Below are 17,440 nucleotides of genomic sequence, written 5' to 3'. Positions count from 1 at the left end.
GCTCCAAGCACCAACTTGCATGTGTGCTTCCTCACAATTACCAGTCATCAGGACTGAGGTAATGGTGCTGCTCATGTTGAGGCAGGGCTGTAGCCTCTCCAAAATGGTGAGACACAGAACACACCACATCAGCCAGACCTTTGCAGTAATCAAGAATCATGTCACCATTAATGTTCACAGGCTCATTCAGAAACACAACTGGTAGTCTCATGGTCCTTCCCATGATGATTTCATGGTGGGACAATCCTTTCCTTCTATCAGGAGTACTGCGTAGACTCATCAACACAAGAGGCAATGCTTCAGGCCATTTCAGGGAAGATAAAACACACCTTAGCCAATCTGGAGTTAAAAGTGGCATTACTTGTTCTACAACTCAAGAAGCCTCTGGTTGGTAACTGCAGTGGAGTGACTGTTCGACTTGCAATGCTGCACACAACATCTTCAGGACCTCATTATTAAAATGAGTTACTCGGTATGACTCCAGAGAAGTCAGAAAACTGAACCGCAGAATTAACTCCCTCAACAACAATTTAGCCACTGTGGGACTATCATTTCTCCTGGTCGGGTAATCTTCAACCCAATACGAGGAAATACATACAGTCACCAGGAAATATCTCAACCCATTGCACAGAGGCATCTTGATAAAGTCCAGTTGCATTCTATTGAAGGGACCTTCTGATCGCCCTATGTGACTCAGTGTTACTGCTGTCTTTCTGCCTGCATTCTGCTGTTGGCACACAACACATTTTTGACACAATCTTTAAGCCATCAGTCTAAATCATGGGTTTAAACCATGTTCGCCTAAACTGGTGCACTATGGTGTCTCCCCCTGCATGTGCAGGTTCATGATAATGTCTCATTATTAGAGACAGCAAGCTATTTGGCAACACAGATCTTCCATCTCATTAAACCCAAATGTCATCCTCATTTCTTATGCCACAACCTGCTCTAACCCAGCTTTGCTGTTCTGCTTCTGACACTTCTTCCTGTAATCTCTTAACCTATTTCCAAGGATTAACTGCGGTCAACAACAGGTTGCAATTTGTGTCATCCAATTTCTCACTGTGATTCTCCTAGTTAAAGGTGCAAGCATTTAGAGAGTAATTTCTTGCTGTCTAATAAGTGTACCTATTGCCCACTGTCACACAGTCAATGACGTTTCGATGGGCGGCATATTTCACAACTGCAATCTGGGCTGGTAACTGGAAAGCCAGCACGAGGTTATGAACACTCTTGCCATTGCAAATGAGTGACCCCAAAGACGTCATAAGTCTGCTTTGGGACCATAACTGTCTAAAGTCGTGAACTACACCAAAGCCATACTGACTATCATTGAAAACTGCCACTCTTAGCTGGTCTGAAACACAGCATGCTCTAGTAACAGCAATTAAGTCAGCCACTTTTGCTGAAAATACTCCTTGAAGCCAGGAGGCTTCAACCACACCTGAGACAATACAGACTGCATAGTCAGCTCTCAGGTTTCCATTAGGTCTCGTATGCGGGAGCCATCAACAAACATGACATAATCGGATACCGGTAGTGACGCATCTTGTATGTCAGGTATACACTTGGTGCATAGTTCAGTAACATCAAAACAGTCATGCTCAACTTTACCTTCAACATTTTCATTCCCAGGGATGGGTAATAAGGTAGCATAATTTAGTATTGCACATCTCCTAAACATGACGTTGTGTAAACAAAATATGACTTGCTCATATTTGGTGAGCCAACTATTAGTTAAGTATTTGGTTCTGGTATGAGTTAAAAGGACTTCTACAGAGTGAGAGACAAAAACCGTCAATGGATGACCTATGACAATGCTCTTGTACTGCTCGATGCCAACACCTGCGGAGGCCACAGCTTTGAGAAAGCCGGGCAACATAGCAGCTACGGGATCAAGTGTGGCAGAAAAATTTGTTATGGGTCTGTGAACATTCCGGTGCATCTGGATTAGCACTGAGAGAGCGCAGCCCTCCCTTTCACTGCAAAACAAAGCAAAACCTTTTATTATAATCAGGCATTCTCAGTGCCAGGGCAAGGCAGAGACATTCTCTCAGCTCTGAGAAGGCACACATGCAGCTGTCATCCCATGGTTCCAGATCTGAGACATCTTCCTGTGTCAGCTTGAGTAAGGCTTGGTGTCAGTTTTGGCATTGTTAGTTTTGGCATCTTTGGCGTGGTATCCCCAGACATTGTTCCTCTGCATCCTGCATTTTATGACTATGGGCTGGATTTCGTTTTTGCTGGCTTAGATGCTTTGGGCACCTTGCCCCTGCTGATCAGTGTCAAAGTGCAAGTGCTCCCTGTGTAAATTGTAATTTTGATTAGTTATCCATGACTTTTTGCAAAAACAATGGTCCTTGATAAGGCTCAGTATAAATAGAAATAAATATAGAATGAAATATCTTCTATATAACCTCTGTCCAGCCGGACAGTGAGATTTAATCAGTGAATATGTACAAAGAATTTTAAGCGGCACATGAGTAAAGTGGGACACAGTCCTGTATCCTACACAAAAAAGTGAAAACAATGAACATAACAGGACAAACAGTCAGGCAAAACAAAGGAAGCTTGTTGGTAAATATTCAAGGTTAGACAAGCGTGATAAACAACCAAAACCGTTACACATTACATTTGAATACGTTTGTGTGCACGGTTTAAAAAGTCGATGACGTTTCGATCCCTTCTAAACAAATAATGGGATCATCATCGGGATAAAATTAAATAAATGCCTGAAAGACATACATCTACATAATCACATACATTATTGGGAATAAAGAGGAAAAAAAGGGTTTGAGAAATAAGTTAAAAGGAAGCAGAAAACTTTTTACGCAAAATGCCACGTACAAGACCCACACGAGACTAGAGATAGAACTGACGCGCTTAATGACTCTGCTAGTGGAACTAAAAGCAAGTAAATATGGTAAATAATCCATGTGAAAGATTCAATGAAAGTCACACACCTGTCAGTACAAAAGAAATCAGTATTGACAAGGCTGGGCTGCAGTGTGGGGATAGTAGGTTCAGCCTCGGTACTTAATTGCTACCGGAATTCACACGCTGCACTCATTCGAGCCATTGCGCGCCGCTGAGACGGTCATTGAGCCGCCCTGACACCCCAGCTTCTAGCACCGCGCGGTATTTACCGCTTCGAGGTAAGCACTGTAACAGCTCACTTAGGGGCATATGCATCAACATTAGCATTTGCGATTCCTTATTAGCGAAAAATAAGGAATCGCTAATAAGGAATAGCAAAAGGCTATGCATGTAGGAATCGCTATTCAAATAGCGATTCCTTAACATTCCTTATTACCGAATCGGTAATACCGAATCGGTAATAAGGAATACCTACCCATTCATTCCTATGGGCTTGGAGGCCCATAGGAATGAATGTAAAGCCATTCTGTATTAGCGATTCGGTATTACCGAATCGCTAATAGCTGGAGCACTTTCAAGGGTGCCAGGGTGTCAAAAGGACACCCTGTTGCACCCCTGAAAATGATATGTGCACATATGTTGCACACACACATGCTCTAAGGGCATGTGTGTGCGCAACATGACACTTTGAAAAATGCACAAAAGTGCATTTTTCAAAGTTTTTGCAAATTACCATGCAGTTCATCTTCATGGTAATTTGCTCCCCTTATTAGCGAAATCGCTAATTTTTTAACTTTGATGCATTGCATTTAAGGAATCTCACTTTGGGATTCCTTAAATGCAATCGCTATTTAAGGAATCGGTATTTAAGGAATCCCTATTTAAAGAATCGCTATTTAAGGATTCCTTAAATACCGATTTCTGCTTTTGGGTTGATGCATTGGGATTGGGTATTTTTTACTTAATACCGGGAGCTAATAAGGAATCGGTATTTTACCGACTGGATTTTGGCTTGATGCATAAGGGTGTTAGTGTTTACACAGCGGATAATTCTCTAGCAAAGAGTAATTTCTCCTTCCATTCTGTTTTTTCCCCCCGCTCCCTTCTACTGGTTTCCCAGACGGACAAGCTGCTTGTTGGCTTGGAATTCCTAAATGTCTCCCTCCGAATTTGCCGAAATAGACTCCTTGCTTCATAGCGCCGCCAAGTAATTAATTTACTAAGGTAAGCCCCCGCACACTCGCCGCCGCTTATTCCAATTTACCCGCTACCACAGCCCTAACTAACTCCCTTCTGACCCCCAGAGCATCGCACCCATCCCCATGGATTGCTCTCAGACCCCTTGCTTAGTAGCACTACCCGACCGCTGCCTAATTAAGATTCGCTCCTGCCGCCACAGCGAGAGCACGTTACATATTCCCTTAAAACGCGACCTAAAATCACGCCTTTCGTCTGTCTTAGAAACCTGCACTGTTACAGGCTTGTAGCACTGAACGCACGAGAAACTTTCGTTACTCTCTTATGAGGTAAGCTTCACACGTTGGCGTCCTCATTCACCTACTATCCCCACACCGGCACTCCTGCAGCTCAGCCTTGTCAATACTGATTTATTTTGTACTGACAGGTGTGTGACTTTCATTGAATCTTTCACATGGATTATTTACCATATTTACTCGACTGCTATTAGTTCCACTTGCACAGTCGTTAAGTGCGTCAGTTCCATCTCTAGTCTTGTGTGGGTCTTGTGCGTGGCATTTTGCGTAAAAAGGTTTCTGCTTCCTTTTAACTTATTTTTCAAACCCTTTTTTTCCTCTTTATTCCCAATAATGTATGTGATTATGGAGATGTATGTCTTTCAGGCATTTATTTAAGTTTATCCTGGTGATGATCCCATTATTTGTCTAGAAGGGATCGAAACGTTGTCGACTTTTTAAACCGTGCACACAAACTTATTCAAATGTAATGTGTAATGGTTTTGGTTGTTTATCACGCTTGTCTAACCTTGAATATTTACCAACAAGCTTCCTTCGTATTGCCTGACAGTTTGTCCTTTTATGTCCATCGTTTTCACTTTTTTGTGTAGGATAGAGGACTGTGTCCCACTTTATTCATGTGCCGCTTAAAATTCTTTGTAAATATTCACTGATTAAATCTCACTGTCCGGCTGGACAGTGGTTATATAGAAGATATTTCATTCTATATTTATTTCTATTTATACTGAGCCTTATCAAGGACCATTGTTTTTGTAAACTATCACTACCCAAGGTCCTTGATTACCTATTGGGTTCCCTTGTTTTGTATAAACATAGTTATCCATAATTGGCATAATTGATTTACTGGTATGTACCTAGTAAAGTGCACTAAGTGTGCCAGGGCCTGTAAATCAAATGCTACTAGTGGGCTTGCAGCACAGGTTGTGCCAACTACACGAGTAGCCCTGTAAAAGTGTCTCATTTCAAGTGCACTCTCTTGAAATGAATATGAATGTGGATTTCAATGGTGCAGTGCGCGGTTAATCTCAATCTTTTAAATAAAACTGTTTAAACCAGGCTAAATTGAGACTATTTAGCATGCTTCACAGTATCTGGAGGCTGCCAATACCCCATTGTGAATATTAAACTAGGGTTCAAGTAAACGTACTTGAGGAACTGTGTGCACAGCGGGGTGTGTTTAGAACAAAGTTTGTAACAATTTTTTCATGCTAACAAAAACAATTCTGGCTACGTAATCATTCAATTTTTCTTATTATTTGCACTGTTAGACATTTATGTAAGTGATTACATTAAATCATTCATTACATTTGAAATTCACTTCAATATATTCATGCAACTGCCAAAGTCTTACAAAATACAAAATACAAAATCATATGCTTGAAGAAAAACATTCTTCATAGACGTGACTCTGTCCTATTCGTGTGGTGCCCTATGTATTTCGGGACTCTTGGTCTCTTCTTCAGGGGCCTTTAAAACAAAGTTAAATGACAACCCCAAATGTCAGTACCTCTATTTACATATTATGAAACTACCAATAGCTTCCCCCAACCTCCCGGGTCAATTGTAAAACCAGGGTGCCTACTATGCCACATGGTAGAGTAACTTGCCCCTATGGTGTTCATACATCATGTCCTTATAACAATCACATCATCACAAATAGAAATACCAGAACATGCCAACAATCTGGCTTCCCATGCTCCTGCTTTGTGCAATCAACATTTGAAATCACTTCTCTTTAGTAACAAAAGTGTGCTTCCGACATGCGATCTGCAAAGTGGAATTAAACTAATTCAAAATTCTCACTGCCACAAACGGAGTTTCTTTCACAAGTCTACTCCACATAGAAAACTCGGTTGCTAGAATCTAAGACACACAAGTGTCACCAATATCAAGATATCCGTTCTGTTAAGCCCGCGTGTTAACGTTATGTGCACCCCATACTATCATGCCTGAAGCACTCACTAAAAGTTTGAAGAGTGAAGACACCAATGCTGGACCTGCAACAATGACAGACCGACATCTATTACACAAGGTTATTCTAAGCCACATTCAATCCTGCAATGTGACTGTCCGTCAGAACGAACCATGGCGGGTCCATTTTAGCTGTAAACCATACCAATTACGTACCCTGTTATACACGACAAGGTGTAATTGATACTCCAGCCCTCTTCTTGATCTGGACTTACTGCCGGCAATAGGCTGTTACTTCGAGCTGTGAATTTAAAGACGGACTAACTCCGCCCCCTTGTATACTCATTAATCAAACCTACAAAATTTACTGTGGCCATCGTATCACTGTGTTGTGCCTATATAACGTTCTTTAACAACAATATGTTCTCCAATATTTACCGAACTATGAGCTCAACATACTTAGCTATAGTGCGGTTCTACCACGGTCGGGCTATGTTCTAGGAAACCTTCACCATAGCGAGTTTCTATCACACTCTTCAAGATTACTATTCTCCCTCCAGTCGGACTGTTGCTACATCTGAACAAATAGCTCGTGTTTAAGGTGGCCATCTTAAAGTTGGGTGATACTACCCATCAGCACCTCTATTTTAACCTACGTGTGGAATGAAAGATTCTCCCCCGACCAACGGTCATTAGATACAACGTTTGAAATATACAACAATCATCTTGTACATATGAATGTTAATACTTCATAGTAACTAATACCATCTCTTGATAATGAAAACAAACAAATGCAGCAGTAGGTACAACAGTCATTCGATGCAAAATTTCAAATATACAGTGACATCTTTTACATGTAGATGTTAATCCTTCATAGTAACTGATAATATATGTTGCTAATGACAGCTTACGAATGCAGCAGGAGGAACATATATCATCAGTGTATATCATGCAGGAGCACAGGAAGCCAGATTGTTGGTGTGTGATGGCATTTTTATTTGTGATGATGTGATTGTTAAATCACATGATGCATGAACACCATTGGGGCGAGTTACCCTACCATGTGGCATAGGATGCACACTGGTTTTACAACTGACCCGGGAGGTTGGGGGAAGCTATTTGTAGTTTTATAATATGTAAATAGAGGTACTGACATTTGCGGTTGTCATTTAGTTTTGCTTAGGGGGCCCCTGAAGAAGGGACCAAGTGTCCCGAAATGCATAGGGCACCGCATGAATAGGACAGAGTCATGTCTAAGAAGAATGTGTTCTTCAAGCATATGATTTTGTATTTTGTAATACTTTGACAGTTGTATGCATATATTGAAGCAAATTTCAATGTAATGGACGATTTAATGTAATCATTTACATGAATGTCTAACAATGCAAATAATAATGAAAAATGTTATGATTACGTAGCCAGAATTGTTTTTGTTAGCATGAAATAATTGTTACAAACTTTGTTTTAAACACACCCTGCTGTGCACACAGTTTCTCAAGTACATGTTTACTTGAACACTAGTTAAGTGCAACCACTTGTAAGGCACCCCTCAGGTAGACCCAAGGTACCCCCATGGGCAGGGTGCTGGTTTGTTTAAATTGTCCTGATAGTGAAATACTGTGCATTTCATTTTACACTATTGAAAGGGTGTCTGTACCATAGGCTAACATGGGAGCTGCTTTGTAACATCTTACAAGTGTAAGTTTCTATTGGCACAAGATAGAGGAATGGAGTTTAGGCTCTCTGAACTCAGAACCTAATAACACATGTTTTAGTAAAGGTGGTTTTTAAATTGTATGTTTGAAAATTCCCGTTTTAGAAAGTGGGCATTTTCGTGTTTAACCATCCTTTGTACCTCTGCCTGTTTGTGTATCCAACATCTGGTTTGGGAGTGACGGGAGCTGGGGATGTGCATTCACTCTAGACAGTCACAAGGAGGGTTGAGGTGAGTGCTGCCTTTCCTGAGTGACTCATAGCTAAGCTGAATAGACCTTCCTTCATTTAGAGTGGTGGGAGGAGATTTCACTAGAACCTGAATAGGCTATGTCTACACTGCACAATGCAGTCTCCACCTTCTGTAGTGAATCTGAGACAGAGAGGACAGAACTGGTTTTTACTAAGCTCTGAGTCTCTTGCAACAAAGACTACATAGAGAAAATGGGGTGTAAATATTAGACCTAAAACCCCAGAACGTTTGATTACTTTTTGAATCAAGAGGAACATCTGCCAAGGAAGAAGAGTGGAAGAGCTGTGAGGCGGAGACTGCCCCTTTGCTGAGTTGGCCTGCAGTTGTTGCTTCTGTCAAGGAGAAGCCAAAGACTGAAACTTTACTGTGAACCTGCTTGTTAAGAATCTCCAAGGACTTCTGTGTGCTTGCCTTTTCTTCTGAAGTCTCAGGGTCACAAAAAGACTAGCTTCCCTGAACTCCACTGCTAGGCGTTCTGACCTGCCAGGAGGACCCTGTTCCAATTCTGGGCCTCTGGAGGTTGTTCCTGTTGCTGAGCTGAAAAAGCTTGAAGAAACTAAGGAAATTGACCCATCGCCCTTTGAACACCTGTATTTCTGATGTCTCACTGACAAGCGGGAAAAATTTCCATGCACTTCTGCTATGCAGCCAAAGAATCGACGCAGTGCCTGCAAGCAGCTGAAAAATCTGCTGCACGCCGAGTCCAGTGCACCGACCTCTAAAGTCCGAAATCACTGCACCAACTCCAATGCAGGCCCTGTGGTGCACTTGAAAGAATCGATGCCGCGCCTGTTTGCCAGAGAACCACTGAGCTTCACATGGAATCTGAAACAAAATCACAGCTGAATTCAGGACCACAGGACAACAAGGAACAACAATGGAGTTAATCGTTTGCAGGTCTTGGGCAATGCAATACTTACCGCTGGGTTTCTGTAAACCCATGATGGGTGTGTTACATGGATTCCATATAATCTCTTTCAGAATGCCTTGCTCAATCATTGAGTCAATCACAGGGGGTAATCCCAGCAATGGATGATGGGGTGAGATTACATTGTGGGATTCTTGAATACTCAGAATTAGGCTTCACGGTGATGCGGACTGCTTCAACACCCCTGATGAGACCAAGTCTTAACCTGGAAAGTCCCAGGCTTTAGGTAACACTGTGTCTCTCAGCTCTTGGGTAGATCGTCCTTTGTCACCTTTGGGTACAGTCCAATTTCTGATCTCTTTCTAACAAGTTTAAAGGCAATGTCCTCATCATGAGTCTTAAACTCTATCCCGTTTGGGGTACAGTAAATGGAACAATTCAGCTTGCACAAGAGATCTCGTCCAAGCAGATTGACAGGACTCAAATTATACAACACAAATCGGCAATTCTCTTCAAAGAACCCTACTTTGAAAGGTTCCGCTTCTGAAACTGGAGTAGTCATTTGCCTATTTGCAACTCCTACAACTTGGATTTTTTGCCCTGAGATGGGTAGGATGGGAACCTCTGCTGTTCTCACAGTAGAGCGGGTAGCACCACTGTCAATGAGGAATGAGACAGGATTTCCTTTCACATCACAGGAATGGACCCCTCTGTTCTACAGCTAAGTTTGCACCAAGTACCCAATCCTCCTCCTCCTCCTCTCTCAGGCCTCGTCATTGTGACAGGCCTGAGCTGTAATCATCTTCTGTTTGTAAAATAGAGCACTGTTAAGAGGTTCCCTGATTCACAAAAGGATTGGGGTTTACATTGGGAATTTGATTCACATTGTGTCTCTGGACATTTGCGTTTTGTTGTGGCATTGTGGCTTGTGGAATCTGCATCGCCTGAGCTTGGGGTACATTGGGAATATGAAGTCTCTGTACTTGCTGTGTCTGAACTATATTATTTCCTTTGGATTGCACAAATCCACCATTCTGAACCTGATTCCTATTAGCCACGTTACCAGTATTAATTTGACATTCGCGCTTCCAATGCCCAATGCAGATGTGGCAGGGATTTGTCTTCTTCAAAGTTGGCACATAAACACCTATACTCGGAGCAATTGGGACACCTCATCCTCTACCTTGCTGTTGAAACCCTTGCTACATTGCATCATTGGGTACTCCCTGCTGATACACTCATTTCATGGGACCAGCATTCCCAACAAACTGTTGATTCTGACCTCGCTGTGCAGCTTTTATGTGCTTTATCATTAATTTTTCCTTCAATTTCTTGTGTTTCATTTCTAATTCATCACTGCAATATTTGGCATATCTCTGTATCTCACAGGCTTACTCTGTGAACAAATCAAATACTGATGAATCATAGAACTAACCTCTGGATCCAATCCATACACAATTCTGTAAACAAAATGTCCCATATACTTTGCCTCACTGGTCTCTGTGACTCTCTGGACTCTAGGGTCATTCTGTCAAACTGGTCCACATCAATCTCTTCAGGAGAGATTTTTGATTACAGAAATATAATCACCTAAACATACTTTTTCATTACTAGTAGGGACAGAGCATATGATACAGGATGTTTTGTCTGCTCCACTTCAGGCCAATCCACAGCAGCTTTGCATTCAACTCACAAATCACCTGGAAGCGCAAAGTCAAACAAGGTGTCCAAACCTTTCCATAGACTTTTTATATTTTTATAAATTGATCCACCTGTCTGTTCTATTTCACTGGGTTCTCTCTCAATTTCAGAAAATCATTTGTGAATGACTCAAGATTAATCCTGCTCAACGGTATATGGACAAACCCTCCACCTACAACTTCTCTCATGTGAAGCATGTGTACATGCTTGTCTTCCTCCTCTGTTCCAGACGGAGGCATTTGTAACCTGACTTTCTTCTGTTCCTTTTTCTTTTACCAGCTCCCTTCCCATGTATCTAACTCTCTCCACTTTCGAACATAGGCAATTAGTTCTTTAATCTGTAATTTCATTCCTAATGGTCTCATGTTTGTGAAATCTCTGTCACTAGTGCTTAACCTGTAACTTGTTCGTAAGGCTTTACATTTCTGCAAATCAATTCCGTATCGATCAGCCAATTCAGATAATTTCTCATATGTCTGTCCTGCACATCTGGTAATATCTTTACAAAGAAACAACATCTTCCTGGTAAGCATTCAATTGCCACATGGCACGAGTTCTAATTATCATTTCTTCTAATTTTACTTTCAATTTAGCCACATCCCTTACCCTTTCTGGGACCTGAATATTCTCTCCACTAGTTCCAGGATTTCCTCTTAAAGTTGGAATGCCTATGCCTCTCAGCCATTCATCAAATTCTCGAGCAGTAAGACCTGGTTGGATTGTTCTGCTGGGGTATTAAGAATTATTTCTCCACTGTAGGTACCACTACTTATATTTAAAGGGAAGTTCAAAAGGGATGTCAGAAGTTGGCATTCCCATAGGCATCTCTGTCCTAGGGGTACTGTAATTCACATTTGGAAGCTCATGTGTTCTAGGCAGGAAAAAAGGTGATGATCTCTGAAAGAATCTTTTAGTTGGGTCAAGCTGTGTCTGATCTAATGTAGGGTCTACAGTTGCAGCACATGGAGTATTCCCTTTTGTCTGTGCCATAGGAGTCTCAGGAATCGGTCACATTGTCAAGCCCACTGAATTGCTAGCTACAGTGTTCGTGCCAGTAGAAACAGCCAAAATGTGTGTAGCATTTCCTACTGATCCAGGCTTATACAAATGAACTATTGGACCAATAGTGACAGGAACAGTCAATGCATCTGGAGCATTTAGGGCATGTGAAGTTGAAGGGGCTGTCATTACTGAATTCTCACCCATTAGATTTAGATACATAGTTACGGGTGCCATAGGCACATCAAAAGGTACATTACATAGGTACATTACTTGGTCCACCAGTCTTTGTTACATTGTATGGAGGTGGACGGTTTAACAATAATTCAGTTATAAAATCCTCATTTGAATTGCTGTCACCGCCCTCAGCTATATTCTCTGTGTCTTCTGTCTCTTTCTTCTTTTTTCCTATCCTTGCTTTTACCTTTCACTTCTTCCTCACTTGTTGGCGCAGGGCAGAGAAACGTATGATCAGACCATGGTCTCAGGTGACTGCTGAGAAACTACTCCATATACTGGCCGGGTCACGCCCCGTCTACACTAATGATATCTCTGTGGCATCGATGCGCTTTAAGGATTGGTTGGTGGCGGCGGTGGAGAGGGTAGCCCCTCAGAAGCTGCTTGGATCCAGGAGAACCAAACCAAGCGCACCTTGGTACAACATCGAGCTTAAGACCTTGAAGGCCACATGTAGAAGGGTGGAGCGGCTGTGGAGAAGGGACTACAGTGCTGAGGGCAAAGCACATTATAACTGCACCCTTGCAGCCTACAAGCATGCAATAGTGGCAGCCAAGAGTGCTTATTTTTCAACCAAAATTAGGGAGGCTGGCAACTCGGCCAAGGAGCTGTTTAGGACTATAACAGTTCTGGCTAAACCGACGCAGGATAACACCTACTGACCGGACCAAGAAACCTGCCAAAAGTTGGCGGTATATTTCCAAGAGAAGGTTCAGGTTATCTACGATGAGTTTAGTAGTATGTCCTCCAGCTCAGAGGGGGGAGAGCTAGGGCCGGAACCTGGCCCTAGGGACAACATGGGACTTAGTGAGTTTGCCCCAATTACGGTGGAGGAAACCCGTAGGTTGATCATTTCAACCAACTCAGGATCACCTCTAGATCCTTGTCCTCCATCAGTTTTTCACCTGGCTGCCGAGGTGATTGCGGAAGAGCTGTCCCAGGTAATTAACATAGCAATGCAATCCGGCTGCTACCCGTCTAGCTGGAAGAGGGCAATAATCAAACCTCTGCTAAAAAAAGCCACACTAGACCCCCTTGTCTTAAAAAACTATCGGCCAATTGCCGCCCTGCCCATGGGGGCCAAGATTCTGGAGAAAGAGCTAAACCGCGCCCTTACGGCATATTTGGTGGCCCACGATCTGCTTGACTCTTCTCAGCACGGTTTTCGTGCCCAGCACTCTACAGAGTCAGCACTGTTGATCGCAGCAGAAAATGTTCGCGCTATAGTAGACGGGGGAGGTCGGGCAGTCCTGGTGATGTTGGATCTCTTGGCTGCCTTCGATACCGTTAATCATAAGGTGTTGCTTCGAAGGCTCCAGGAGTTTGGGGTACAGGGAATGGCATTGGCCCTACTAGCTTCTTTCTTGGAGGGTAGAGACCACAGCTTGTCATGGGATGGTCTACAGTCGGACCCTTTTCACCTACCATGTGGAGTGCCACAGGGCTCCTCTTTATCTCCTACGCTTTTTAACATCTACGTAGCCCCTTTGGCCAAGCTCATTAGGGCTCAGGGCTTTACTATAATCTCCTATGCTGATGACTCCCAGCTTATAGTCTCTGCTGGTGAAGAAGCGAACGACACGGCTATTAAGTTCCATAGCTGTATGTCAGAAATTATGAGATGGATGCGAGAAAATTTCCTCAAAATTAATACGGAGGAACGGAGATAATAGAATTTGGCCCGGGAAGTCCCGTGTGGAATAGCTCCTGGTGGCCGGCCGAGGCTGGTGAATGTCCCTGTCCTGTGCTCAAGGTCAGAAACCTGGGAGTGGTGTTTGACAACCAGCTCAATTTCTCTGCGCATGTCAATAACCTTGCCTCTTCCTGCTCTTATTTAATCAGGATATTGCGGAAGATTTTCCCTTTTATCAATCCTGATCTTCACAGGAATGTGGTGGTGGCCTTAGTGCTGTCCAAAATGGACTACTGTAACGCATTATTGTTAGGATTAAACAAGACCTTGTTGAAGAGACTGCAGGTTCTGCAGAACGCGGCAGCCAGACTCTTGTTAGACGTCCCTAGGGATCAGTCTGTCGCTGAGGGAATTAAGGCATTGCACTGGCTCCCAGTCCAGCAGCGGATAGATTTCAAGGCGTTATGCCTAGTCCACAAGGCTCTGTTTGGGGGGGGAGCTAAGGAAGTTGAGAAGCTCTTTACTCCCTACCTCCCGGGTCGGACACTCAGGTCATCTACTCAAAGCCTGCTTAAACTAAACCGTGTCAAAAAAGCTAGATGGGGCGGCAGAGCTTTTTCGTTTCATGCGGCCAGCCGGTGGAATGAGCTCCCTCGCTTTGTTAAACTAACTGACAGTCATCAAGTTTTTAGAAAATTGATAAAAACACGGCTTTTTGATGTGACACGGTGTTAGACGGGGTGGTTTCTTTCTACGGACTAGCGCCAAGACGCCTCGGCATTTGTTCGCGCTTTATAAATGGTTATCCTATCCTATCCTATCCTATCCTATAATGTAGCTCTCTCAATTATGTCAGTTCGCCAGGATTTCTACTCTGCATCCCATCTTGCATCCACACAAGTGAGTATGGCTTTCTTAACCCTTCCATGAAATCTCTCTTTGTCTAAGATGGGCTATATGTTCCCAAGCATTAAGTGCTTCGTATTGTGTGGGTCTGGTGTGGTTTCATTTCATACAATATCTTCCTTAAAAGTTCAATGATTCTCAAATTAATTGTCTCATAATGAGGAACTTTCAATTGACTATCTTTCTCAGTGATCATGTCATTTAGCGAACCAAACACATGTGTGAAGACCTGTGTCTATCACCATAATATCACCTGGTATACCTTCGGGTGGTGCCTCTTCCCCCAGGCACAGTCACATCTCCCTTCATTAGGCTTTGTAATGCTTCAGCAAATTTCATCTTCAGTCAACAACATGCAGTATTCACAAATTACTTTTTTTTTAACCAGGAAATGATTTTCACCCACAATTCCCTGTTCACTGATTTCAACCAATACCAGTGCTGCTCTCTATGACTTATTCAACCAATACCAGCACACATTTACACCAACTGAGCTTTACCAACACAGCACACTGTGACGTCAATCTCCCTCCTTGCAGCAGCTCACCCTTCTTTACAATTTTTCATGAGCGTTTTCTCTAAGCAATTTACAAACAACAGAAGCTATCAATTTCAACAACTAACTTTGTCTGCTCTTCTAAAGAAACAGAAGATTTTCACACACAGAAGAAACAGTCCGGAGCAACACTTTCTGACTTATCATGATACTCACTTCAATTGAAACCTCATCCAGCAGGATCTCACTCGGATTGATACAGTTCGTCCCTGTGCACGGAGATCAACAATCCCAACCACATCTCACAATCACTCAAAGATAAAGTCCCTATCTCAATAATGCTGTTTATGATGTCTCACGATCAGCACCACACCATAACAGACAACTACACCCAGTGTCTTCTATGCTAAAACTTGACTTTCGTCTGTTTATTCCGCATCTTAGGCCATGACTGACCCGATAACGAATTCAACTTGTCTGCATTAAGCGCCACATTCACACATCAACTTAGTTTGTCTCTGCAGAACACCACAAAGTCACTGCAAAACACTTGCAATCCAAGCATAGCAATTACAATGCATAACCATATTAATACTCACACTAAACCGCTTCTACAATTCATTTCCAAATTGCCAGAGCTCCATCAATCCTTCAACTGAACCACAGGTCTTTGGGGTTTAGACTGGGCTTGGGCAATTTTTATATAGGACACTCAAACTCCCTCACGTCAGTGGATCAACCCTCTGACGTGCTACCAAATTGATACAGCATTTTCTGTGCTCACTTTCTTACCACATATCTTCATCTGATGAACCTTTCTTATCCACACTGAGAGGTGAGGAGAATTAGTATTTCATCAATCAATATCAATTAACCTTGCAACCCATTTGGCTACACAACGAGGACCATGAATCTATAGCTAAGGTTAAGAAGGTTTATTACAAATTTAAGATCAAGTTCAGATACACTACTCTTAACACCATGCAATAAAGGTACAGAATGACAACAGACAAGCACAACCTATGAAGGAAATTAAGGCGGACCAATATTGGGCAAAAAAGTACTCCAGTCACAGCGGTACAAAAGATCAAGAGGAGTATCTGATGCTCCGAGAAGAGTTGTACATTTTGTTGTCTATTTAAAGGGATAAATCTAAATCACATCAAGTAGAGTTCCAACTAAAGAGATGGTTCTAAAAATCAAAAAGATCTCAATAATCAGGAATTTGCATAAAGGAACTTAGACCTAGGCAAGGCAAAATAAGTAGGAAAGGTGTTAACATTTCAGAAGCTGTCAAGAGTCATCTTGGGTCATGCAAGTGAGTGTTAATCTAAGCCATACTTAGCAAAGAATCAAAGGAAGGACTAGTGGTCTACCCCTCTAAAAGTTCAGTGAAACTGTGGTGAAAGAACCTAAAGGGCTCTGGAAAGCATCTAAAGGGCATATACAAAGGCATCTGAATCTCCAACATTGTGAACACTAAGTTATAACACGCAAGAGTCTTCTTGGGCAACACCCCTTTACACACATCATCAGGGGGCTTCTGTATTTCTCCACTTCTCACGCTGCATTTCCAAATATCCCACACCAAACATGGGAACAGCATTGTCTTACAGCACACATACCAGGCTGAAAGATTGCTGAAAAAGCCTTTCAGTTAACGCTCTGGAGCTCCACATTCTCTTCGTCAAGGTCTTCTTCTCTAGCTCGTTCTCTGTCTCATAACAGTAATATACCTATTCTACAATTAACAACGAGTGTGAATACCTGCAAGAAATTTTAAATTAGCAGAAAATAAAAAACAGCATTTATGGAGCATGAAGAATATAGGACTAAATTGTCAACTTCAGGTATTAGCAAAAGTTCACATTTAATATAAGTATGCACATTTAAACACCAACGAATATGAATGATCAGTGCATTAGGTTCATGTCACTTGAAACATACAGTAAATCCATTTGAATAATCATGTGTAAGCATGGCTAAGACCTACATTTAAATGAATTATGTGAAACATTAGCGCCGACATTGCATAAATTCTTTATCGTTTCAGGTGTAATCACATTCTACATATATGACTATTAGGCCTGGGCATGAAATTCCACTCTGCTTGTGGAGTTTGTGGAGTTTTTCCCACTCCACGCTCCGTGCAGAACGCGGAGTTCTGAAAAACAATGTTAAATTGGGGAGCCCGAGCGAGAAAAATATTTCTCCACACCACCTCTTGGCGACATTTCTCAACGCTGGTGGTTACAGATGGCTACTACAGCTCACGTTGAGAAACCTTCTGTTTGCATCGAGTAGAACATCTATTCGAGCAACAGAAAGAAGCAGCTCCCTCTTGTGCTACACA

This window comes from Triturus cristatus, chromosome 4_1 (genome assembly GCF_964204655.1).
Source record: "Triturus cristatus chromosome 4_1, aTriCri1.1, whole genome shotgun sequence".
NCBI classification, from domain to species: domain Eukaryota; kingdom Metazoa; phylum Chordata; class Amphibia; order Caudata; family Salamandridae; genus Triturus; species Triturus cristatus.
The sequence above is the reverse complement of the archived record's forward strand: the minus strand, read 5'-3'. Positions refer to the sequence as shown.